General features: G+C 43.3%; 1 protein-coding gene and 1 non-coding gene across 21 annotated transcripts in view; both read left to right on the forward strand.

Annotated features, from left to right (window-relative positions):
- TRPM3 (transient receptor potential cation channel subfamily M member 3) overlaps positions 1–26,273 on the forward strand; it is a 797,388-nt gene that overhangs the window by 741,139 nt on the left and 29,976 nt on the right. The gene's annotated exons all lie outside the window — the stretch shown is intronic.
- Positions 10,484–10,587, forward strand: LOC138389038 (small nucleolar RNA U13). Its single transcript, XR_011234478.1, has one exon. It is a non-coding gene; the product is annotated as a small nucleolar RNA U13 (small nucleolar RNA).

Consider the following 26,273-nt stretch of genomic DNA (forward strand, 5'->3'; position numbering starts at 1 on the left):
GTTTGTATGACTGCAAAACCCATGGTTTTTCTACCCTACCATGAATACACTACGTCAGTCCTAGGTAATTCTGTGGAAAATAAATCATCAGCAGATGTGATATATTTAAAATCCTTTAAACCTTCTCAATAAAGCTCCAGACCACTTCCCAAAAAATGTGTGCTTGGAGGAGAAAAGTTTACGTCTTATCTAGTTGTTAGGACTATTCTGTCACCTATCAGTAGCTAACTTCTTACTGGGGAAAAAAGTTATGAAAATGTTTGTCCCTTTGAATACAGACATATCAATAGAGTTTCCTTAAAACTGTGTTGAAACTTGTCCTCTTTAGCATGTGCAAAAGTGATCAAAAAATGGGAGTCCACAGATTTAGAGAAGAATCTATGTATGGCAGTGCTAAATACTAAGGCCACAGTGAAGGGTTTCAGAAAAAATTCATGTTTTGTGTCCATAGAAAAGTAGCAGATAAGGTTTACCAAGAACATGATTGAATAACATTTAAAAATAAGTTTTAAGTAAAATTTATTTAAATTATTAAATTAATAATTTTAAAACAAAATAGGATAAAATTGGACATCAAGAAACAGGAATACTCTATACTCTAACTAGATGCAATTGGCTACAGGTAAGAAAAGATAATCACTACAGGTTGAAAACTAGAGTCACCTGCATGACGTAACTCAATCCAAAATTATGTTAAACATCATCTAGAATAGTATTAAAAACAAAATACAAGCCAGACATGGTGGCTCACACCTGTAATCCTAGCACTCTGGGAGGCTAAGGCAGGAGGATCACTTGAGGTCAAGAGTTCAAGACCAGCCTGAGCAAGAGCGAGACCCCATCTCTACTAAAAATAGAAAGAAATTAGCTGGACAACTAAAAAAATATATAGAAAAAATTAGCCAGGCTTGGTGGCACATGCCTGTAGTCCCAACTACTCAGGAGGCTGAGGCAGGAGGATCACTTGAGGTCAGGAGTTTAAGACCAGCCTGAGCCAGAGCAAGACCCCATCTCTACTAAAAATAGAAAGAAATTAGCTGGACAACTAAAAATATATATAGAAAAAATTAGCCAGGCATGGTGGCACGTGTCTGTAGTCCCAGCTACTCAGGAGGCTGAGGCAGGAGGATTGCTTGAGCCCAGGAGTTTGAGGCTGCTGTGAGCTAGGCTGAAGCCACGGAACTCTAGCCCAGACCACAGGGTGAGACTCTGTCTCAAAAAAAAAAAAAAAAAAAAATACAAGGAGCTATCTTTATCTAATCCAAAGCCGTGTTGTATCTGTGCCTGTGCCTGGGGCACCGAGTATAATTTTGGTCACTGTGTTCCCAGGAAGACATAAATACATTAAGCCAATGAAGAGCAACCCAACCAATCAAGGAAAATGAATAAAAGCTGTAAATTGAGGACGGGTCAGAAAAATTAGGGTTCTTCACTTCGGAAAGATAAAACTGAATGTGCCTGAAATATAAGAATTCTGAAAGCGAATTTCTCTTTGGATACAGTGAGCATGACATGAGTCCCAAGTCTGAGTATATTTCAGCTAACAATCCCTTGAAGTATGAAAGTGGTAGACTTACGTCAAATAAAAGAAATACCATTCTATATGGTGGGCAGAGAACTTCTGGGATATATTTCCCCCAAAGAGATGTTATAGAGAAATAACAGCGTCTCAAAGAGAATTTTGCATTTTTTATCTTTTCAATCATAAAAAAGGAGACTCACCACCCTCACCCCAAATAAAGTAGCTGGCTTTTTGTTTCTCCCCCCAAAATAATTTACTTTTGAAAGAAAACTAAGAGGATGAGGAAAAAGAGGAAGAAATTGTTTCTGCCATGCAATGGAGGACCCATTTTATGGAAATGAAACAGATAACTCAAAATGGCACATAATATCAAGTGACATATAATAAACACTGGTGGAGAAGACACCCAGTCTGATGCCTTGGCAGATACCATTAGTTCTCTGCCCAGATTACCCTCCCTTCCCCCTTTTACTCATCCCCCAGTTTCTCTGTGATTTAATGCTAGGACTCCCACTGTGAACTTCTGATAATTGCTCTTGAGCTATTGGAGCCTCTTCACCACCCAGAGAGCTTGATGTCTTGGGGGCTTTTTTTTTTTTTTTTTCCCAAGGCGTTTTGTCCTCTGTCACTGCCTATTGGGAAGCGAAGGATATGGGATGTATAAAAGCCTTGTTCTCTTGGCTCCTGTTTCAGTGGAAAAAACTACTACCTTCAGCACTGCAAAATACCTTCCTAAATGTGACGTGTGATTCATAGTCTGGAGATCCCTGTGGGATCAGGCTAAGGCTCAGACTTCAACTGAAATTACACCTTTCTTGGCTTTTTTCCCTCTCCTATTCAGCTTCCTCTGCTTATCCTACTCAGTTTCTCCTTGGAGCACTTCCTTAACTAATCACCTTCACTTGAAGCTTTTGCTTACGGTCACTTGTGGAAGAAACCCCCCTAAGATAAGCACTCAGGCTCCACGTCTCCTCACATCCAACCCGACATCATTTGTAATGGAGGCTCAAGACCCTTCCTTGCAGTGCAGAGCAGGAAGCCATGGGGAACCCCCAATTATATATACAGCAGATGGTTGATCTAGTCATCTGTATTAGTGAGATGAGGAGATAAGATTATTCTCTTATTCCAGCTGCCAGAGACTTCATTGCACCTTGGACTTCTTTAATACTTGAGGTTAATGGCTGTAACTCAAGCCATCATGTTCCTAAGCATCACTGAAGGATGTCATCCTTAAAGCTCGAAAGTTCGTTCCAGCCTTAGGATTTTTTGTTGCACCACATTTCTCAAATCTCTGCTCTACATGGAGCAGGAGCTGAAAGGAAACAGGAAGATGTTTAGACATGGTGCTCATCTTTAAAAAGTTTATAATCTAGGCCAGGTGTGAGCAAACTTTTTCTATAAAGGGCAAGATGGTACTGCAGGATCATATAGTCTCTATTGAGCTATGCAATGTTACCATTATACCACAGAAACAGTCATAGACAATGAGTAAACTAATGGATGTGGTTGTGTTTCAATAAAACTTTATTTACAAAAGCAGGAGGTAGCCCAGACATGGCCCATGGACTCTAGTTCTCTTAGCCCTGGTCTAAATCATCCAGTCATGAAATTGCGTTGGCTTCTTTCCCACTAAGTTCAGTTGAGGAATGTGTGAAACCAGAGCTCCAGGATGGAATCAATTTCCAAACCATCTGAAGTTTTCTCCAACTACATAAGATGACACTGCTTTGTGCAATACCTCCCAGGAAAAGTGTTATTCTACTGATAGAATAATGTAGGCATAAATAAAATAGAGCAAAGGAGAAGATGGTGTCTGTGGTTGAGTTATCGTATATAGAATGAAACCACGCTCCCTGTGAAATGGGTATGGCTCACAGACCACAAAAATACAGAGGCTGCCAGAAAATCAACTTTATTTTTTATTATAATTCCATTTATTTCCATTTTGAACACTCATCCTCCTGAGCTGGAGAAAAATCACCATCTCAGACACACCCTTTCTATCTTCCTTGACGGAAGATTAAGATCGGGGGAAGGGCAGGACGTAGTTGGTGAATCATCTGTTTACAGCTGAAATATCCATTATCCCCGTCCGTGTGACCCCTCAGGTCCAGTGGATTTGTGTGGTCCCACCACAGTCCCAAATCCTGGACACTTTCTTGCTCTTGGACCCTGCTACCCCCAACAGAACTTCCAGGGACACCAAGCAGCCTGAGCCCACAACGCATGTGCAAGCTGGCATCACTCTTGTGCACCCTCACGTGTGTGTGCAGGCTCTTCCTCCTCCAGCCCTGCTTCTGCCAAGACAATTTTATCTAGTCCCCAAATCCTCCTTTCTATTGCCCCTTCTAGAAATACTCTAGGACCCCTGGAAGCTTGGATATTTGGACCACAAAAACAGCCAGAGAGACTCAAGGACTATTTCTGTGTTCTGCCCTGTAACCTTCCTTCCCCCTGGGATGGTGGATAGAGCCAGTACCTGCTTGAAAGACAGGAAGGGAAGATGAGTGAGTATTTCAAAATATTATCCCACCACACTAATTTAACCATCTCATAGGTAAAAACAGGATGCCCCAAATAAAAATAAACCGATAGGCTCCAAGCATGCTAGATATAATTTACATGTTTCAATGGGATGATTATATATGAGGTAATTATGACCTGATGTCATCATAATCATCTCACAGTGTGGCTATGGGAATTTCTTAGACTCCCAGAATGGTAGTAGGACTGGCAAATTTCCCCAGAATAGCCTCGTACAATAGAATCTACTGTGATGGAACCAGTCCAGATCTACATTGTCCTGTACCATAACTGCCAGTCACATGTGCTGTTGAGTGCTTGAGATGTGGCCAGTGCGAATGGAAAACTGAATTTTTAATTTTATCTCATTTTAACTAATTGAGATTTTAATTTAAATAGCTGCATGTCACTAGTGCCTACTGTATTGGACAGCTCAGTTTTAGAATATAAAATTCATTTAGAATGTCAGCTCCACGAGAGCAGAGACTGCATACATCTACCTTGTTCACTGCTGTCTCCCCAGCATCTCAAACTGTGTCTGGCGCAGTGTAGGAGCTCAGAAAATGAATTAAACTCCTTGAAGCAAAGGATAGAGAACGATGTTGTTATCTGTTTTAAACAATCAATCAAACAAACAAAAAGACTTCAGGAACTACATATTAAAAAACTAGAAAAATCAAAGCGTCTGAAATGTCAGTGAAAATGATGAAAAGGAGCTAAGTTTTTTTATAAAGGGAGTTTAAAATTTGGATTAAATTAAATGGAGTGATTATAGATTCATGATACACACGCATGCACAAGGTGGGAGGAGGAAGAAGAGAGAGAAGTGAAATCAGACGGGATCCTGGAGTTCATAAGTTCTTGAAATGGGCTTAATTTGTATTCAAGAAGAAAATTACAGCCAGGTTCAAGAAATATCCATCAAACAAGTCATTATTCTAGTATATGTGCAGAGACTAGGCAGCTAGAAGGAAGAGAAGGAGGAAACGTGGGAGAGAAGGAAGCAAGGAGAGGGGAGGGGAGGAAAGAAGGAAGGAAGGAGGGCAGGCGGGCAGGCAGGCTGGCCACCGGCCCTTGGTTGTTAAGGACAGCAGAGGAAGGAGGAGAGAGTCCAGCAGTGGCACCAGAGGAGGCCTGTGCAGAGAGCCCTGCCAGCTCTGAGCCGTACCACGCTGGAGGTGGTTGCCGTGCATCCTGTAACCACAGCCTTTCCAAAGGCACAGTGTTCTGACCAAATGCAACAAGGCAGATGGTTGATTTCCACTCAAAGCAGAGCAGAGTGCAGTACACCCCTTCTGAATAAGGTGGCAAGACTTTAGTGGATCTGTATTAACAGCAACCAACAAATAGACTGATCTCCACGCAGATTTGCTCTGAGTATTACATAGATAATCCCAGCAAGGCTCACACATTAATTATTTTCCCTCAGATGTGACAGAGTCCAAATAAGCCTGCAACCTCAATATGTAGGAGGAAGGAAGGTGCTCAAGATCTTTTGCAAGATACTGTCCAGTGGAGCGAATAGCTTCCTGCAGCTAGATTTTGGACCATGTATGCCAACTGATGTTCGACTGAACTGCTTGGCTTTCGGCCAAATATTTGGCATCCAGAATGTCAGGCCTAAGGTTCAAGATGACTGCTTGCTTGGAAGAAGACCCCAATAACTTCAGGTCAGATGAAGAATGTGGAGTCTTCATCTTAGTGACACACTCAATTCAAGTATATGACATCCACTGATGAGTTAAGAATAGAAGAGGCTATTTCTTGACTGAGGCTGTGGTTACATAGGTTTTCATTTTACGCTGGACATATACGTCTTATGAACTGTTCTATAGATATGATATATCTCACAACCTAACACAAAAAAGGAATACAGGAGACATCCTGCAATCACATTTTCTAGATTCCAGTTTGAATGGGCTCATTCATTTGATGACATTTACTAAGCACTTCTGTGTGCCAGGCACTGTGCTAGGAGCTGGGGGTTAAAAAGACACATACTTTATTGCCTGGGCTTTAAAGAAAGTTACCAGAAAAGACTGATGAATAAACACATCATTACAAATCAGTGTGATATATATTTCCATAGAGGTGATGTATAAGGACTTAGCTCAACGGAAAGAACTCACTTTAATTTGGCAGTCAGGCAGGGGGGACGTGGCAAAGCAGAGAAAGGGGAGGGAGGGCAAAGTGTGGTCAGAGAAAGTCTCCTGGAGGTAACAGTTAATCTGGATCGTAAAGGATATTGAGAGTTTTTCAGACAGATAATGAGAGGACATTCTAAACAGAGGGACTGTTATGTTCAGAGCCAGAGAGGTGTGATAAAACATGCCCGGTGTGGGCACGTGGGCTTGAATAGAGCAGACACATGAGACTTCCCCCCTGGGCCAGCCAGGAGTGAGCCTCCAGGTTAGTTCCCTGTTCAAGGTACTCCTGAGCCTCCCATACCTACCCCGGGTTGACATGTGACATATGACACCATATTGTCTTTGTCTGATTTCTTGTGTGGAACCCCCCACTGGACTATATGCATGGGGGTGGGTTGGGGGTCACGGTCTATGTCCATCTTTTCCACCATTATTTGAGTGGATGAATGGAGAAGAGGTTTGAAAGGCAGATTCTTACAAAGGGCTTTATATGCCAGGCGAAGGGATTTGGATCTTGTCTTATGGGAAATTCACAGCTCACCTCCCGTGGAGCCCTTCCTCAGTGAAGGCTCTAGTTTATGGAATTCACAGGTGTGACTGAGGACTGCAGAGACTGTGGCTGGAAAATATGCAACCGTAATGCTCATTTCAGGGGAACCACATAAGCCATAGAAAAACCTTTTGTTCCAAAACGTCTTCTAGAAGAGGAGTAGCAAGCTTCTCTTTTAGGAGTCAAAACATCTCCTGAACAGGTTAAACCTGCTGACTCTTCTCCCCCTAGTGAAATATTAGACTTTTTCCTCTCAACCCCCCAAATAGCTGAAATCAGCACCCAGGGAAGGAGCGTTGACACAGGGGCAGGTAATGTGGAAACTGGCGGCTCAGCCTAGGGAGGTGGACTTTGAGCAGCCAGAGGCCACAGGAGGCCACTGAGAGTCTGGAGGGCAGGGAAAGTGCGACAGGGAATGGGGAGACTTCAGAAATAGACGTGGAGGCAGAAACGGCTTTGCCTACATTGCACTTTTGCCAAGGGTCCTGGCAGATGCCCAGCTTGCCTCCAAACAGCACCTTCTACACGGCCTGCAGTGAGCTCTGATGCCTGGACTTAAATATCAGGATGACTTGAAGTTCCGCAGGCCTCAGGCTCCCTTGGTTCAGTCTACAGCACAGCTAGACTGTAGCCAGGTTTCTCCTCCCCTACGTGCCGTCTCTCCCTTTCTGGGAGACTCACAGAGGTGCAGAGGACAGAAAGGAAGAGAGAGGAGAGGAGTTAACGCATCCATGTCCCAGCCTCTCTCACCTTTTCCTCTTTTATTGTTAGTTCATCCACATCAAAAATGTATTCTCTAGGAAACTCAAAGGTCTGAAAGGCCCCAGGACAGACGAGAGAAGCTGGAACTCTCTAAAGAAGCTTTCTTGTGACCACAAAACAATCTCCCGCAGTTAAGGTCTTCCTCACTGGTTCTCATCCACAGGCAATTGTGCCCCGCCCCCAACTTCTACCCAGCAAGGAGACATTTGGCATTTCTAGGAAGTATTTTGGTTGTCACAGCTTGGGGGATGCTAGTGGCATCTCGTGGCGGAGGCCGGGATGCTGCTAAACATCCTACCTCGCACAGGGCGGCCTCTCCAAACAGAGACGCAGCCAACCCTAAGCGTCAGTGTGCTGAGAGTGAGGAAACCTGGCCTGTCAGAGTCCAAAATTCAAGTCCTTATTGTTGCTTCTCAAAGAAAAATGTCACAATGTAGTGGCCTTGACATGTGAAAAGTCCTAAAGGGCAGATATGAAAAGGCCCCACGTCCTCACAAACTAAATCCAGGCTCAGAGTGCCCCGGGTCCCCATTTAGCAGCCCTTTGAGAGTCCCCCAGCATCGCCCTCCACTCTGCTCACTCTCCAGACCCAAGACCAAGTCAGGGCATCGCGCAGTGACGGCGTCTGAATGGTCAGTGTGACAAACACCAACAGGTCCTGTCACGAGCTCTTGGGTACCAGTTTTGGATAGAATAAATCCAGCTGTCATTACTATGAAGAATGAGAAGAACCCAGAGGCCTTCATCCATTAGGAATTCACAAGTATTTTGCTGATGCAAGTGAAATCTAGCAAACTACAAAACTTCCCTTCCAACTTTATATAGACTTTTCTTTTTCTTTTTTTTTTTGATAGAAAAGCACCATCATTCATTGACAAAGAAAGCGGTGGGAGTGATTTCAGACATCTGGTGAATCAGTTCGGTCAACCCAGCTCATCCATTGGAATGAAACAGACTCAGTAGTTGTATTTACTGACCAACTTAATGCCACTGAGCCAAATTCAAAACGGCTTTTCAACATTCACTGGAGCCAGTGTGTCTCCCCTGAGTAGACCATTGGCTAGCTTTACAAAATCACAGTCCCTGAGGCTAAGGGATGAAGTCTGTTGCATGCCCTTTTTAATATTCTGAACAAGGGCTTCAGAAGTAAAATGTCACTGTGAACTGAATGGTCACAGTACTGTTACAGGAAAGCCAGTTGCTGACAAGTACTTCAAAGTCACTTAGGCCACCTGAGGAACATAATGTTCAACCACCGAAGGAACTATATATGGTGAATGCAGTTCTATTCTACAGCAAGTAATTGAATATACAGGGCGGGGGACACCTCTATCAAACAGGTCAGGTGCTAAAAGAGTGGATTCTTTTCAGTGGATTTAAGATTATAAACCTTATCAGGAGTCTACATAAGATAGCCAAGTGCTGCAAATGTCACTGCTTTTTGCAAAATGTACAGCAGTTGTACTTAAGCACATTGTATTGAATATAGGGAGGCCTGAGTTCTCCATTAACTATCTTGCATGTTACAAAGGCTGCCTCTTGGGTTTCTTGAGTTTCTTCTGACATTTCTAGGAAAAGGAAGTCAATTAACATTTGTTAAGATCCCATTACAGTGGCTGGCACCAGGCCAGGCACATGATAGACTGTGACTCATTAGTCCTGATTTGCTGTTGATGTACATAAAGAGCAGAGGTGAAAGAACTTGCTTACAGCACACAGCCACAAAGCGGCAGAGGCTGCACTAGAACCCAGGCCCATCTAACTCCTGGGCCCGTACTCTTAATTTCTGCTTTATAACAGAGGGCTGCTTCCATCTAACTCCAGAGACTTGCTCTTTTCTCTGCACCTCACTGCGGTACCTGGACCATTTCATGCATTTATTTACTTAGGAACTCCTTGTCAAGGGCTTCACTCACTGGTCACTAGCGAGAGGGCAACAGGAGATGCCTTGGCATTCCATGCACAGTGGTTACCATCTACTGGGGGTGCGGGGGTGGGACAGGAAGGAGACAGACAATAGGTAAATAAATAAACAACATACTTTGGGGCAGTACAAACTTCCATGAAGAAAATAAATCCAACTAGTAGGATAGGGAGTTACTGGGATGAGGAGGTAAGGGTACGATTTTATGTAGAATGGTCAGTGAAAGGCCTTGAAGAGATAACATTGAGTTGAAATGTGAAAAATGAAAACAGGTGTGACAAGAGCTAGGGAAAGAGCATTCCAGACAGAGAGAACAGCAAGGGCAAAAGCCTTGTGGTGAGAATGATCTAGAAGTGTTTGACCAGGATCAAAAAGAATGCCAGTGTGACTGGTATTTAAGATCTGCGGCAGCTCAAGTTGGTATAACATGTCATGCATTCAAATATGTGGTTTAATTTTAAATTAGGACTGGATTTAAGGACAGAATTAGCAACTCTGCAACTATTCAGGAAAGAGCACATCGCCATAGTAGGGTAGAGGGAGGGTAGAGAATCTCCCAGAAGCCAGCGGCTTCTAGCATCAGGAAGGGAGCTGCCTCCACTGCCGGAGCCTTCCTGTGGCCTCCCAGAGGGTTTCTATGGCATTGAGGTAGTGACATCTTGGATAGTCTCAGAAGCACCCAGCATGGATGAATTAGACACTGTAGCATGAAAAATACATCGTGCCTCCCAAGGGGAGATTCATCTGTCTCTACAAGTATGTCAAAATGGCATCCATCACAAAAACCGTGAGCCTCTTAGTAATGCAAACAAGAATGCAGCACTTCCAAATGAGATATGGCCCTTCAGTGGGTCAGAAAATTACAAATTGGGAAGAGGCAGCTAAAAAGTGTTAGCCCCAAGATGTCAGCAACACTACACAGGATGTAACGTACTCAGGGGAAAAAAATCTTACAGAAGAGTCTGCTTTTGGAAGTCATGGTTAATCCAACAGCAGTTCCCAGTTGTGGAGTGCCTGGTGTGTGTAGAGAACTCAGTTAAAAATGGTTTGAGATCCTTTTGCAGTTCCTAAGCGTGATGATTGTGTTTTCACATGCCTGTGTGAGATGTGCCTCCCTCAAACCTTGTTACGACGTCAGCACATTTCCTGTCTGACGTGGAATAAAAAGAAAAACAAAAAACAAAACAAAGAATGGTTTGAGTTAGTGTGACACGGACAGCCCAAGACAGAGCCAAGAGTCAGGCATCGAATCCCAGTTCTGTCATCTCTATTAACCGGTTGACCTTGCGGTAGTTACTGGAACTCTCTGTTCTTCAGTATTCTTAACAGATTGGGGACAGTAAGGAGGTCTGCCTTGGCGTGCCTCCCACGCAGGAACACTGCTAAGAAAAAGAGCATTCCTTCCCAAATGAGCATGATAAGCCCAAGAAATACAGGAGTTCGTGCATATTATTATTTACAATGAAGCTAAAATCTGCATTAATGTCAGGTTGTGATGTATTCAAAGAAAGACATTAATAATAACAGCACTGGTGATTTGCAGATGTGCCAAATTAATGAAAGCGATACCCAAAGACCAAAGTTTGGGAAAGAGTGAAACAAAAGGCACAATGTCAGGGGCTACTCAGAGATTGGGTGTTATTGGTAATAACAGTGGAAGGATGAAGTGGAGGCACCTGTAGGGTTGAGCCCAATAAAGCTGAAGTTTGCAATGCTGTTGTTTCTTCCAGACCCTTCCAGCAGGGAAGCCAGCTCCAGACAGATGCAGGAGCCTTCACTAGTCCACACAGTGAGGCGCCTTCTAGGTGCCTCTACTCCATCGTGTTCATTCAAAGCCAAGCCCATTGAAACAACGAAGCCAAAACAAGCAGTGTCAAATAGCATGCTTCTCTCTCTTCACAGCTGAATAGAAGCAAGGTATTATGCTGCTGCTCCTCATGAAAAATCATGACTGTGTCTCCCCCACTGTGTCAGCCTTGCAGCTAGCCTGAAAGTCATTCCGGGCAGCTAACCCAATTATTCATCCATTCATGGATTCAGCAAATATTTGGAACCGACCCTGTACAGGCACTATTGCTAGGTACTGGGGTTTAGTGATGAGTAAAACCAACGAAGCTCCTGCCTCCTTGGGAGCTGACAGCGCAGTGGAGGCATCTGATATCAAACCCAGAATCACACAGATAAATACTTGATCATAAGCTCCGATGAGTGTGTGATCAAGAAATACAGAGTGCTACAAGAACATCTGGCAAGGAGACATACTGGGGACTCAGAGAAAGGCTCTCTGAGCAAGTGACTTTTAAGCCGAGCTATGCAGAATAAGCAGGAGTTTGCCAGGCAAAAGGTAGAAGAGTCCAGGGAGGGGAAACAGTCTGTGCCAAGGCCCTGAGGCAGCAGGGAGGGTAACTCCTCCTGCCAGTAACTGAGTGAAGACCAGCAGGGTGGATGAGTAATGTGTGAGGAAGAAAATGGTACGGAATGAAGCTGGAGAGGCAGATGAGGGCCAGGTTGTGCAAGGCCTTAAAAGGATTTAAATGATCTCCTACATTCCATGGGAACCCTGGGAAGGATTTTGTGCAGGAATTGAGTTGGTGGTGGTGATGGTGTGTGTGTGCATGCTTGTGTATGTGTGTGCATGTGACGTCAATCGCATGGTTTAACCTACATTTCAGCATGAATCCAAGGGTTACCAACAGGCATTTTTGAGGGCTCAACATGCACCAGATCCTGTAGATTAGGAGCTGGCAGGTTCAGTTTGCCTTAATGTGCTGGCTACGTGGACCTGAACCCGCTCCTGGCTATGAGATAAAGTGATTGGACTTAAATTATACCAGTGGTAGTTTCAATGGGGGCACAGCTTGGTCTCCAGATTTTGGAAATTCGAAGGGTGTTTTTGCTTGCCCTCCCTGATTGGGGTTGGGGGCACCACTGGCAATGCGTAGCCAGGGCCCAGGTCGGTGTGTGTCCTGCAGTGCACAGGACACTCCCACAGTGAAGCATTGTCCTCCGTCCACACAGCTTTCCAGTGTCCCAGCAGAGATTCACGTAGGTGAAAAACCTGGTTATAATTATCTGAGCCTAACTCCATTTTACTTTTAAATGCACACTATTTTTGCATGTTTTTAATATGTCCTGAATTTTTCCAGGAATGAAACCACCATGAAAATTGAGGGAGAAGGTATTTTGTTTGCTTTGGAACTTTCCCCTGGGTTGTTTGGCATCTCAGAAAATCAACTCACCAATGACAATGCTGCTCCTTGTCTTTGAGCCTTATATTCTACTGCATTTGTGTCTGTCTTATCCATGGGAATTCTTCATTTAGATGTAAGCATCTGACCACCTCACTACAGCTTGTGGAGTAGTCATGCCTGAGATTTTGGATATTGAAATAGATATTTTATTATAAATCATATTCCTTTTATTTCTCCTGTATATTAAAACTAGGACTGCATATTGATTTCTCTGTGATTATGTGCACAGGTAAATTATACTATCTACAAATTTCATTTCAGAAGAGGAAAGGAGGCAGTAGAAAATATTTATTATGAAAAAGATGTGTTGGGTCTGATAAGATTGAAAACAACTGAACAAGCCTGTTTAGTGCTTCCAAGTGCTGTGATTTTAGGAATCTAGCTACTTACTATCTTCAGATGGTCTCTTGGTAACTTTAACATATGAGAATTTTGTGCAAAATTTTCCATTTGTTAAATAATGTAGAAAGTTATCAAGACTAGCATCACCAGTGAGGAGTCGTCTTGGTATAATTTACAGGCTGCTATGACACAATGAGGAAGGCATTTCAACTTTGTGATATTCTTCCCAAAAACTCATTACCCCAGTCTAATCACGAGAAGAAAAAAATAATCAAACTAACTCAAAATGAGTGACTTTCTACAAAATGTCTGACCAGTACTTCTCAAGACCGTCAATGTCATGAAAAACAAGGGGAGACTGAGACACTGTCACAAACCAGAAGAGACTAAGGAGACACGATAATAAAATGCAATGTGGGATCCAGGAAGACAGGAAGGATTTTAGTGGAAAACTAATGAAATTTGAAGCCCGTCCGGAGCTTAGTTAATAGTCATGTAAGAATAGTAATGCACAAATGTAAATTATTAGTTTTGGCAAATGTGCAATGGTTATGTAAGACTTCGACATTGACACTGGTTAAGTAAGGGTTACACAGAACAGGAGTAAACTCCCTGTACTATCTCTGCAACTTTCCTGTCTGAAATTATTTAAGTTTTCTTAAAATCTGGTTGTTTTTTTTTAAAAAAAAAAAAAAAAAAAAAGCATAGGAAAACAGTAGGAATCCCACATTTGAGCATAACTTAAGGAATTTTTCTAAAGATATAAAATCACCATCACATGAAAAGACAATTAAAGTGGAAGAAACATTGTATCTTTCCTGAGCTCTCATGCTCCAGGGTCAATATACAAAGAAGACAAGGACAGCACGCAACTGGTGCCAGCTAACCTAAGGCATCAGGTCCTCGGGGAGTACACAAATGCCAAGAGATGTGGCAGACACGAGGACATGGAGTGGGCGGCCAATCAGATGGACTGAGCCCAGCTATAAGGAGCAGAGGGACGTTGCCGGCAACACAGAAAGGCTTGATTGACAGAAGCAAAAAGGGATTAATAAACAGGCTATTCCTGGGAAAAGTTTGTCAGGCAGTGATGAGACGTGAGGGTAATAAAAACAACAATAGCAAATACCTAAATAACACTTTCTACATATCAAGCACTGTGCTGTATGTCTTACGGCTGCTAACTCATTTAATCTCCACAATAATCCTATCAGATAGGATTATTGCCCCTGTGTTTAATGGGTAAGGAAACTGAAGCACAGAGAATATTACCTATGTATTATACGGAACCCTATGAAATTGCCATTTTTGTAAGTCAACAGTGGTCTATTCTCAGAGAGTTCATATAGTTCATATTTAACCTAATCAGTAACTTGGCTAAGGTACGCAGCTATCTGAGAGGCAGAGCTGGACTCTGAACCCTGGCAGCTGGCTCAGAAGCCTGGGATCCAAGCCTCCAAGCTATGGGGCCTCTCCCAGGACTTACTGAGTGTTCCCTGTGTGGCAGGCACTGTGCTAAAGCCCTATGTGTATCATTAACAACTCATTTATCTTCGTAACAGCACTCTTAAAGTAGCTGTGAATATCATCTAATTTATAGTTGGAGAGACTAAGACCTACGGAGCTAATATAAATGGCAGAGCTGAGGTCTGAACCCACCTCCACTGGTTCCAGAGCTTGGGTCCTCTGTTCTCTGTCTCTTGTGTGTTCATAGGTCTGGCAGAATTTGGACTGAGACAGGCTTTTGCTGGAGATCAACAGTCTGGAGAGGAGAGACTTTTCCTGCCAAACCTCCAGACAGATGCTATGGGCTTTGCATTTGGTAGGACACACGGGGGAGACATTTTCTGGCCAGCCGAAAATGACTGATACTGTTATTCAGGTGGAATAGAACATTTACCTCATAATCTCTTCAAAGATAAGCAAGGTACCTTCCAATTAATAGGGGTGAAAAAAATAAAAAAATAAGCAAGGAAATGAAAAAGAGAATGAAAGACAAGCAAAAGGAAAGAAAGAGAATGGAAAAGATTGAAAGATCTTGGAATTATCTCCATGTTGGAGATATTTGGAATCACTATTGTATTTTGTTTGCAATTAAATAGCTTTTCCCCACTCTCAAATGATTCACTGACCATTCAATGGACATTCGGTGTCTGGATCTGTTTCCTCCAGTAGTTAAGGGGTCGTGTCATAACGGCCCAATATTCAATCTACTTAATTTAGCCTAAGATTCTCTCAGGTAGAGAGAAAAAAATAATGACTGTTGCTCTCCCAGCAAATCTGCTTTTAAAAATATCATCTAATAAGTAGAATCCAAATTTTACTAATCTTAAGTACCAAGTATTAATAAATCTGAATTAGCCAAATAATCTGAATTATAAAATTTAAAAATGCAATTCCATTATTTTTACATATGTACAATATCTTAAGTTAGGCTAGCTATGGATTGCCCAGCAAGAAGATTCTATAAAAATACAGAGTCCCAAAGTCTAAAGTAACTCCAATCTTCAGCATGAAGTATTTCAGACAAACGTGTGCACACAAAGATGGAAGTAACCTTAAATTTATCTCTTTAAATCTCAAAATAGAGCAAATTAATTGCTCATGCACCAACATTCTGGGTCAGTTCCATGGAAACATACCTTAGACTGGAGATAGACCTAAACAAAGCAGAAGCAAAAATACATCAATTAATCAATTACGTGAAAAGAACGCTGCCATGAAGATATTATTGGCACCACTCTGCCCACCTGGCCCTGTATACCTGCCATTGTTATTAGAATTCTATGAGAGCAAATCCATCTCTTGAATTTTGAAACCCATAAACATGATTGTGAACATCCATTTTTTTTTACTAAGTCTGAACTGGACACATGGTAACATCTTGATTGATCTCAGATGCTGACACATAGACTTCCACCAAGAGATAAAGCCAAATCCCTTTGCTTTATATTCTGAAACTCAATGTCTGGTTCCTGTGATAATCTGGGACCAGTTGGAGCAGTGCATATCCATGGCAACCGTTGATATAACTAGTTCTTTCGATCACCTAGTAACACGAAATAATAGGCCATTCTTTGTGACACACAGCAAAACAAGATTTTGTTTTGTTCATTGCTTGTATAAGCTTTTTTTTATGCTTGTCCTTAACCTCTTCTTAACAGAAATCCTACTGGAAACCCAACCCTACTATGCTGAATGACGCTATCGGCCAGGGTATGTGCAAATAGCAATGCTTAGGCAGGCTGCTTACTCTTGGGTCCATGTACACTGTCTACCAAAATGGAAAGGTCTCTGTTTCCATGGATTAAAAACAGACTCAGAACAAACAAGACCTGAAGAGGACTTATATTGAGCTTTGAGGCTATGGCATGAATCACCTTGTCCAACACAATATAAGTGATACTTCCCAGCCTGAAATTGTTTATGCCCCTTCCAAAGATTATCAGTGTACTCATTTCCAAAGGAATTATTGGACAGTAGTTAAAATGAAGACTGGGCTTTTTAGTTTCTTTCATTATGTTTGTGGTGACAAGTTTTCCACTTACGTAGAATATATTGTCAACATAGAGGTGTTTCCAAAGTAAGCATGTTGGCCGAAATCACTTATGGTCAGACTTACCCTCAAAAGCCTTTAAAACGTGGAAAGAGTATTACTTATAAATGTCACTATTTGAGAATGACTGATCCAAACAAAAGAAAGGAACATAAAGAAAGTCTAAATGCAAAGATTTGGACGTTCAAACCCTTCTGCCAGCTGAGTGCAATGGCTCACACCTGTAATCCCAGCACTTTGGGAGGTGAGAGCCAACTCTACAAGAAAATGTAAAAATCAACCAGGTGTAGTGGCATGTGCTTATAATCCTAACTACTGGGAAGACTGAGCCAAGAGGATTGCTTGAGCCCAGGAATTTGAGGTTGTAGTGAGCTATGATCATATACTGCACACTCCAGCCTGGGGTGACAGAGCAAGACTCTATCTCGAAAATAAATAAATAAATAAATAACCTTCTGCCTTTAAGATAACCTCGAACTCCTCACCATGAGAAATAGCACAATGTGGTGGTTGAGATGGTAAAATCTTAGGTTTGAATCCAGGCTCTGCCTCTTACTAGCTGTGTATCCTTGGGCAAGGTATTTGCCTCTTTGTGCCTCAGTTTACTCGTCTGTAAAATGGACATAATAGTACCCACCTCATACTTTTTATGAGTTGAAATTTACAGAGTATGCAGAATAATGCCCCTGGAATATAGCAAGTGTTTAATGTGTGTTTCTGAAACAAAAATTTTGAAAAGTAAATGAATGGGTCAAAAATTCTAAAGTGTTTCCTGTAGGAGTTATGCCATTTTGTCTTAAAGAGCAGCCTCTATAACCTTTTAAACCCTTTTTAAAATGTGCTTGTTGTTATGATGATCAAATGAGATACTACATCTGTGAAAGCACCTGGCAGAAAACTGACGTGTCCACCTCTAGGATGGTTGTAACCAAAAGTGTTTTCTAGATAATTATAAATGCTTGCTGTGCTTGAGCTCGAAATTTCTTTTATCAGATCCATATCAACACTGTTCCTTGAAAGAGAAAAACTTGGCCATCTTCCTCATGTTTGTGCATGCTGGCATGTCCTATTGTGGCCCCAGTGAACAATTACCACTCTCATTCCACTGAACCCCTGAAGTAGAATTGCATCTTACCCATAGATTTCATCGTAGTCAGTTCACACATACAATGTGTGCATGAGGCTACTCCCCTATATCTTATTAGTTAACTAGAAGTCAAGCTGGACTTGACCCCATAACTTTCTTTTAGTTCTTTGCTCTTCTCTCTCTTCTGTCTCCTGTGTGTATGTGTGTGCGTGACTAGTGTGTGTGGTTGCATGTATTTGCGTGACCTTGAGAATGCAGCACAGAGCCTGGTCATTGGCTGTCCCATCTTTACTAACTAGTTACACAAGATGTAGGGAAAAGAAGACAGGCATTCTTTTATAAACTCCCCCAGTTTGATCCCCAGGTTTGCATGAATACTAATCTATCAGAGCCCGGCAAACAGCTTTTGTTTCACAATTAGGCAAGGGATATCAGTGGGAAAAGCCCAGTTTGTTTTCTTTCTTTCTTCCTTTTTTTTTTTTATTTTTTTTATTTCCCAACTTGTTTTCTTTCTATGTAGGGCTCAGAAACTAGCCAATTTTTATACTGCTTGTGGTTTCATTTTAGGATTTTCCCACAGGTCTATTCAGACCGACTTGGCCAAAGGAAATGCCACTCACAGCATTGTTCAGAGTGGCACTACATGAAGCATTAGCTTATTAAAAATGTGACAGCCATATTTTAAAAAGAGAAATGTAGGTCAGCCTTCACATGTCACCAGTTTGTACTCTGGAGTATTTGTGGGATGGCAAAGTGAAGCCATCTTGTTTTCAAATACTCTAATGAATATGATCAACGAGGTGATCTTTGGGTGGGGGCGGGGGTATGTGTGCGTGTGTGTTTCCAGACCAAAAAGAAAAATTCAGATTTTCTGCAAACCATCTATTTCACTTAAAAAAAAAAAAAAAAGCAACCTTCCCATCTTCATGAAGAAGGCAAATGAGAATTTAAATCTACCCTTTCTCTTCACATACTTTATGATGAATATGCACACTGTTGAGTAAAAGTGGCCAGAAAACATTCAGACTAACTGCTGGCTATAGCTTGGGGTCGGGTGTTCTGCCTTGAAAAAGGTTAAGGTGCTTAAGGAGTGGCGGATTTGGCCTGTACCTAAGCTTATTGTTCTTGGACACAGCGGGTGCAGTGAACTGTCTGTGCTAAGCAGCAACCGCTAAGGAGTTTAGCTGCAGTGGGAAAAGCTGGGCTTGTGCTCTGATGTCATCGATAAGAACCTTGTTCCCTCTCCCAAGCCTCATACTGTGAGGTTTTCAACTACCTATAAAGGTTGATTTTGCTCAAATCAGATTAGAAATCAGCTTTCCCTCAGCAGACTGCTGTGTGGCCAATAAAGGCAGGGCAGCTGTGTGCGGGGGTGGCTTGAAAGAAAACCTGAGCTTGGGCACCCACTGCCATTAGCGCTCCCTTTCCTCAGGGGAGGGGGACGTGAAAAGCAGTCTGCACAGGACCGAGGTTCAGCCGCCTTCAGTCCTCCCACCCGGGGACCCGGGCTGTGCCCCCTTCCATTTAAGGACGTTGCGGATCTATTGGGAAAAATAGAAGTAATGAAGCAAGGGCTTTCTTAATACATGAGAAACCATCAGGCAGGAGATGGACTGAATGGAGAGGAATTACTCAGTTTCTGTAATAAACCCAGTAAATGATTACAAGAGATAATGATGCCTTATGGATGTAAGCTTACCTCCATGGAGCCTGATTGGGTGCTCTGAGGTCCTTCCCAAGCTCTCCCTGCCCACCCCTTCGTGCCCTTTCCTCTCCACCCCCTCCCTGGCATTGCTTCAGAGGGGACCTGCTGGCATTCACAGGACACAGCAGGCACGCTTCCGCCTCTGGGCCTCTGCCCCGGCAGGGCCTACTGCCTAGAGCACCCTTCCCCTAGAAAGCCTCTTGGCCAGCTCCCTCATCTGAGACTGGAATCTTTGTTCACATCTTGCCTTCTCAATGCGACCTCCAGCCCCCAGCTCCCCGCCCGTGGTCCTTCTTACCCTGTGTTCTACTCTTTATTTGCTCCCATGGCACTTACCACCTCCTGACAGCTCCCTTAGCTTACTTATTACGCTCTCGTCAATTTTCAGTCCACCCACCATCATCGCCACCATCCCTTCCCAAGAGTGCACTGTCTAAGGGCAGGGAGCTCTGACGTTTTGCCCACTGAGGTATTCTGAGCACTTAGAGCAGTGCCTGGCACAGAGCAGGGGCTCCATAAATACTTGCTGCCTGAGCCATGAGGGGAGCTGGGCATGTGTCAGCGTCACTCTTAACATTGTTTCTGTTACCGTTGTTACATGTGTCAGCGTCACTCTTAACATTGTTTCTGTTACCGTTGTTACATCAGGCTTAGAGGTAAGGACACCGGGGCTCAGACACATCAGTGGACTTACCCAACAGCACATAGATGGCAAAGTGCCAGATCCGGGTCTCAGACTGAGCCTATCCAAGGTTAGTGCCTATGTCTAGTGACTTCAAGGAATAACAAGGTGGATCAGTTGCAGGTAGCTACCAAAACAGGAAACGTAGGATAATGTAATTACTTAAAATACTCAAACCATGGTGGACAGCCAAGTGCCCTTCTGATCCTTTCCCTCTTTCTGTGCCCCCCACCCTTCTTCTCCACTTGATCGGCATCTGAGTTTATTATTTTTTAACAGATGAATCTGTCAAGATGAAAATGTTTATTTATTTTATTTTCATTGACGTATGTCAGTGTTGTTCTGGGAAAGAAAACATTGTTAGTCCACTGTACGGGGTGTGTACTGTCACCCAGCTATTTCACCGTAATAGCAGTGTTCAGATTCAGCAGACAGGTGGACTCGTATTCACAACACAAGGGCCAGCAGCCTCTTAGGTTCCAGGCAGAACATGGACTGGACTCTTTACTGTTGGAGGAGCATCAGTTGAAGTGAGAAAAGATCAAGTCTTAACAGTAAACAGAGAAGAGTGGGCAGGGAGAACAGAGTGTGGGATCTGGAGGGCAGTGAGGGAAGAGGGACACAGAGAGGGAAGTGCCCGCAGATCAGACAGATCAGTGCTAGGCACGTGAGCGGTGAGCACAAATGGGTTTCCTGCATTGTCACTTACCAGGGGATTTCTAATACGGTCAGTGGGAACTTGTGTTTGCTTATATTTGTGTTCCTGAATATTAGGGACCACATTCATGGTTTCTGTAGAAGCCCTGTAACCCCTCGGGCACAAGCCAATGGGAGTTGATGGGAGCCATGGATTAGTTCTTTGGAGGCGGTACAGCTTCGTGTCCCCGGATGTGTGTCCACACATAGCTAAGCAGTCTGGCTCACAGAGCTGATTCCTCTAAGCACAGAGAGCCCTGATGTGAGATTGCTGGTTTCTTTTTATTAGAAAGCCCACCCCCACCCCTCCCGGCTCCTCCCTCTTCAAATATCCTGAATACCTTAACTATGCGTGGGTTTCTGAAAAATCATAAACCCCATCTTAAACAAAAACAACAGGCATATTCTTTAGTATGTGACATGAGGCTAAAGTGGTGTGGGCCACAGGGAAAATCTCCCTTGGTCAAGACAATGAGAATGGAATTGAGCTCGCCCCACCTGTGAAGGAAGGGGCCCCTCCTCCTGCCCTCATAGCTCTGACAGGTGTCTTGTTGCAGCTTGAGGAGCTGTGATGAGAACACCACAGTCAAAAATTACAAGGAGGTGGACAGCAGCACAAAAATCTGGAAGAGTACATTATTTATTTGACGTTTTCTGTGCAAATTTTTTTGTTGTTTTTGGTTTGAAGAAGAAAATAGCTTACCTAATCCTATTCAGTTTAGGCAGATATCAAAAGGAATGTGTAATGATGATGATAAGGCAAACCCACAATAAACTTGTGAGTTAAACAGGTTTTATTTCCAACCTCTCAAGCCTTCTCTGTGCCGCCCCCTCCCTCCTCAGTGCCCCCACCCCCAATCCCCAGCATTCCCAGAGCTCCCGGTCTCTGCCCCCTCTGATGAAACCACTGAAGCTGATTCTAAGGTGTTAATAACATGTCCTCATCTAGAGGAAAAATGTTGATTGCAAGAAAACAAAGCCACTCAAATTAGGTTAAAGAAAGACTGTAAGCATCTAAGAGGAAACCACAGAGGCATTCAAAGACGGAAAACAAAGCATGACGTGAGCTGACTGGGAAAGAAACTGGAAGTGATTTTGGAAAGTCAGAATCTCAAGACACAACCATGCTCATCTGCTTTCCTTTCTACCTCTCTCCAGCCTCCATCAATCAATCGTCTCTCTCGTTCTCTCTTGCCGTCTCTCCCTTCTTCCCCTCCGTCGCTCAGATGGCTTCCTTTACTTTTATATGAGCACTGTGGTCTGGCTTTATATGATCTTTAAATTAAGTACCTGCCATCATCTAACTGAAGACTCTGCACTTCAGTTTTATCTCTAAAAACAGAGTCTTTTTAGTCACTGGTCTTTCAGTGAACTCGCTCCTCCTTGGCAATGATGAGATCTGCTCCAATCAGCTGTGGCCTGAATTGGGGGAAAGGGGAGGTGAAGAAATGAAAAAAAGGGCTTTGTCCACCTGAAGGATGTAGGGCTGCCTCTCCCAGCTGTGAGAGCAAGGGAAATTGAGCGTGTGTAGGTCAACTCCAGAACCCCGTGGCTTAAAGCTATAAGCATGTATTGAGCTCACAGGGCTGTGGGTTGTCTAGATGGTTCTTCTGGTCTTGGCTGGGCTCAATCCCATGCCAGGGTCAACTGGCCATCAGCTGTTCCAGAATGGCCTCCTCTCAGACAACACAAGCCACCGGGAGCCGAGGTTCCGTGTGTTTCATGCCCCAGCAGGCTAGCTCAGGCATGTCTCGCATGGTGAAGGCTGAAGTGGAAAAGCAGAAACAGAAACACTCAAGGGTTTTTCCAAAGTTCTGTATTGGTCACATTTGCTAACATCCCATTGACCAAAGCAACCCACATGGCCAAACTCAGAATCAAGCGTCAAGGAAATAGATCCCACCTGTTCTGTGAGAGAAACTCTAAAATTACACAGCAAAGGAGCTCGGATACAGGGAGGGGAGAGAAATTGTGGCTATTAACGCTATCAATCTGCTACATCACGGCAGCAAACTCATGACATGTACAACAGACTAGGATAGATATATATTCTTCCCCAGCAAGATTTGCACAAAATCTTTCTGATACTAACTCCTGATACAAAATAATGAACTACCAAGGCTGGAATTTGGGAGCTCTCTTCAAATAAATGACAATTTTGTCTCTAGGTAAAACTAGATATATAGGATAGCAAGAACAGAGAACCAAGGTAACAGAGGGAATCAAATTCTCTCTCCTTCTCTTCTAGAACACACCACCCCACCCCATCCCACCCTGCCAATATACAGCAGGCTCGTGACATCCTACTTTCTAATTCACTGGATTTAAAAATGAGACATTCAGCCGAACAGTGTGCTCTGAATAGCTCAAAGCTGAAACTCCATGCAAACAGTAGGTGGGCCACAGGCTAAGATGGCCCTGCAGAGTTAGAGCCTCCGTCCTTGGTCTCCTCTGCTCCCCAGGTAGTGGCTGGGTTCTATTTCATGCAGTGGGGCCGAGTTATTAGTTTGCTTCTCTTCCAGGGGTGGAAAGAGAAAAGCTTCTACGAATGGCCTACAGTTCGTTCCTGGGATAGATGATTCACTTTGGGGATTATTCACCTCTTCGTGGAATATCAGGAATAGACGGAGTTTAGAGATCATCTAACCCAGCATTTCCCAACCCTTAGTCAGTCATATACCCCCATTCACTGTTTTGTTACCTCTGTTCTACTCCTTAATATTTTTAGTTAAATTGACTCATTTTTTTAAAACTCAGTTTATTAAAAATTTATATTATGGCCATAAGTTGCAAATCAGTATCATTTGACATAAAAAGGAGATAACCATAAAATAAACAGAATGAAAACACTATATTATTATTATGAAATTGTAGCCAGTGCTTGAACCTTCAGCCTGGCCTCACTTTCCTAAAAAGGGAATTTAGCAAATGTGAAGAAAATGTCACAGAGATAGTACACGCAAACTGACCCTTTCTCCCAGATGGAGTCAGGAAGATCAAAAGAGTCTTGACAAGGTCATCACTTTCTTACTACCTAGTTCAATGTTATGTAACGCCCTGTTTCTGTATCCTAAACTCATCCTGGACTTCCTGAGCTGCGTGTGTGTTGCACTGGAGGGAACATCAATATGGCAGCTCCCATGATTCACAGATGGAAGAACCAAGGCCTCCTACCAATTTCTAGGGGTTGCCTTTGTGCCGTGTCACTACCAGTTAGCCTCGTACCCCGCATTTGCGTTAGGCAAAGGAAAGAAGTAAAGGGGGGAGCTGGTGCATGGTGCTTGCCTGGTTTCCAGTTACCTCTGCTCTTCCTGTCCATTACTAGAGGACATCAGTGGTCACCTACGGAAAGAATCAGAGAAGGCCTCATGCTTTCGCAGAGAAAACTTCTGCCTGGATCCACCACAATCTACCGCCCTCAGCTAAGGAAAGTGTCTAGAAAGTGGTAGCCATACAAAAGGAGGTATCTCCAGTTGTGTTGCCCAGGAAAGCGTCATCGTGTCAGGAAAAGGCCAAAGAGTAGAATTATCCAGATGGAATTCCCCCTCGGAGTAAGCCACAGCCGCGGTGCCCATGGCAGTCTAAATCCTCCATGGCAAACTGTATGGATTGTCAAAAGGAGGTGGAGAAACCCTCTCTGTCTTGTTATCTTTTCAAGATGGATTTTTAGTTGAAAATCCTCCCTTAAAAAAAAATAGGATAAATGTTGTCAGATATTCAGCTAAGATCTTTATTCCATTGCCTGCGATTTTGCATAAGCTTTTGAGACATTTCTTCAGACAGGGGAGGGGCCATCTTCAGGAAATATCCTTCTTTGTCTTATTTTTAAGGATGATGCTGATTATATCAAACATTGGCTGGTGTTTCATTTTAAATTTCTCTTTTTGAAAACAAAGTGGTGTGCACATTTAGTAAATAAACATTTCTTTTCTGGGCATATCATAGGATGAAATCACAAGGGCGAGCATCTCATTCTTTGGGACAGAGCTACCTGCACCTGATACCCGTTACATGAACCTGATTTCTTTCTCCACACTCAGAACTCTAAAGTGTTCCATACACTTGTTACTTCATCTGAATCGCTCAGGCCAAGTTGCTTGTGTGGATGGGAATAAGAAAAAATCAGGAGTCTAACGAACAGTTTCTAGATGTGTCCGTAATTGAGAGATTCCTCTCAACCCCATGTTGGCTCTTTCCTCAGAGGTACAGAGAAAAGGGACTTAGTGGTTCAGCAGGCTTGTGTGACATCCTGATTCTCTTCTTCCTGCCTCTGACATAGTGACAGAGATACTAGAGCCTTCTGAGCCTCTGTTCTTCATCTGTGAAGTGGGCATAACAATATCTATCATGTCAAGATATTGTAAAGATGAAAATAAGTGATAAAAGTAAAGCTCCTAGCTCAGGGCTTTGCATGTAAGTATGCAGTAGGGGATCATTAGTATCGTTACACTGGCAAGGCCACGTGAGGTGGAGTGGAAGACACACAGACTGGCAGGTCAGGGAGAGGGCAGTGCCCGTTTCTGCTTCCTTCGTAATTGCATCTCCAGTGCCAGTTGCCACTGGCACGTAGCGAGAACTCAGTATTTTTTGGACAAATGGAATGGTTTTGGTATTATCCCTTAGCAGCTGTGTGATGTTGGGCAAGGCGTTCCACCCCTCGTGCGTGTTTCTTCAGTTGTAAAACAATAACGATACATCTCTTACGGACTTGGTGGGAAGCTCAAACTCGACGGCCAAATGTAAAGAGCCCGGCATGAAGGTCGGCCCTTCACATGCTTTCCTCAGCTGTTTATTCCAAATCTCCACTCTTCTGCACTTTAGAGGATCCCAGATAAACGAAAAACTAGGATCAACATTTTCTGGAGAAGCACCATTTTTAAAGCTGTCTTTTAGAACAGGCAGTGGGCAGGGTGCTGGGGCCCAGGGTGTGTGTGGGAGAAGTCCACAGCCCTCTCGGGACAGTCCCTGGTCAGAAGTGTCAACATCTCAGAGAAGCAGGATTTTGACCCTTTTTGGTTCCTGGGCAACTGGGAGGGGGTACAGGTCGGGTATCGCCAGGCCATGTGGGCTTGAGGAGGATCCTGAAGAGAGGAGGGTCAGAGGTATCTTCCACCCCAGCCCTCGCATTCCCTTTCTAAAGGGGCTAAGAGAAAGGCCCCGTCTCTTGTGTCAACTTCAGTGGCTTGGTTGTGCTATCAGAATTTTTATCTTGAGAAAGATTCTGAGATCACATCTTGGCTCAAAGGGAAAAATGAATCACGATTAATGGGCAGCATCTGCCACGGATGCAAGGTGGGGTGTTGTGGCTGGTTTGCTGTGGAGATTTACGTGGCAGCACCCAGAGGAAGATTGTCTACAGCCTTTGCCAAAGACCAGGCATATTGCTTTAACCTTGGCAATTGCCAAAAAGCAAAAACGAACAAAATCTATTTTTTTCCTCTGTCAGTTTTTCTCTCACAGGAGCCATCGTATATTGACAAGTCGTAGTGGCACCTGATGAGGTCTTGAAGTCAATAGGAAAAT

This window comes from Eulemur rufifrons, chromosome 7 (genome assembly GCF_041146395.1).
Source record: "Eulemur rufifrons isolate Redbay chromosome 7, OSU_ERuf_1, whole genome shotgun sequence".
Classification (NCBI taxonomy): domain Eukaryota; kingdom Metazoa; phylum Chordata; class Mammalia; order Primates; family Lemuridae; genus Eulemur; species Eulemur rufifrons.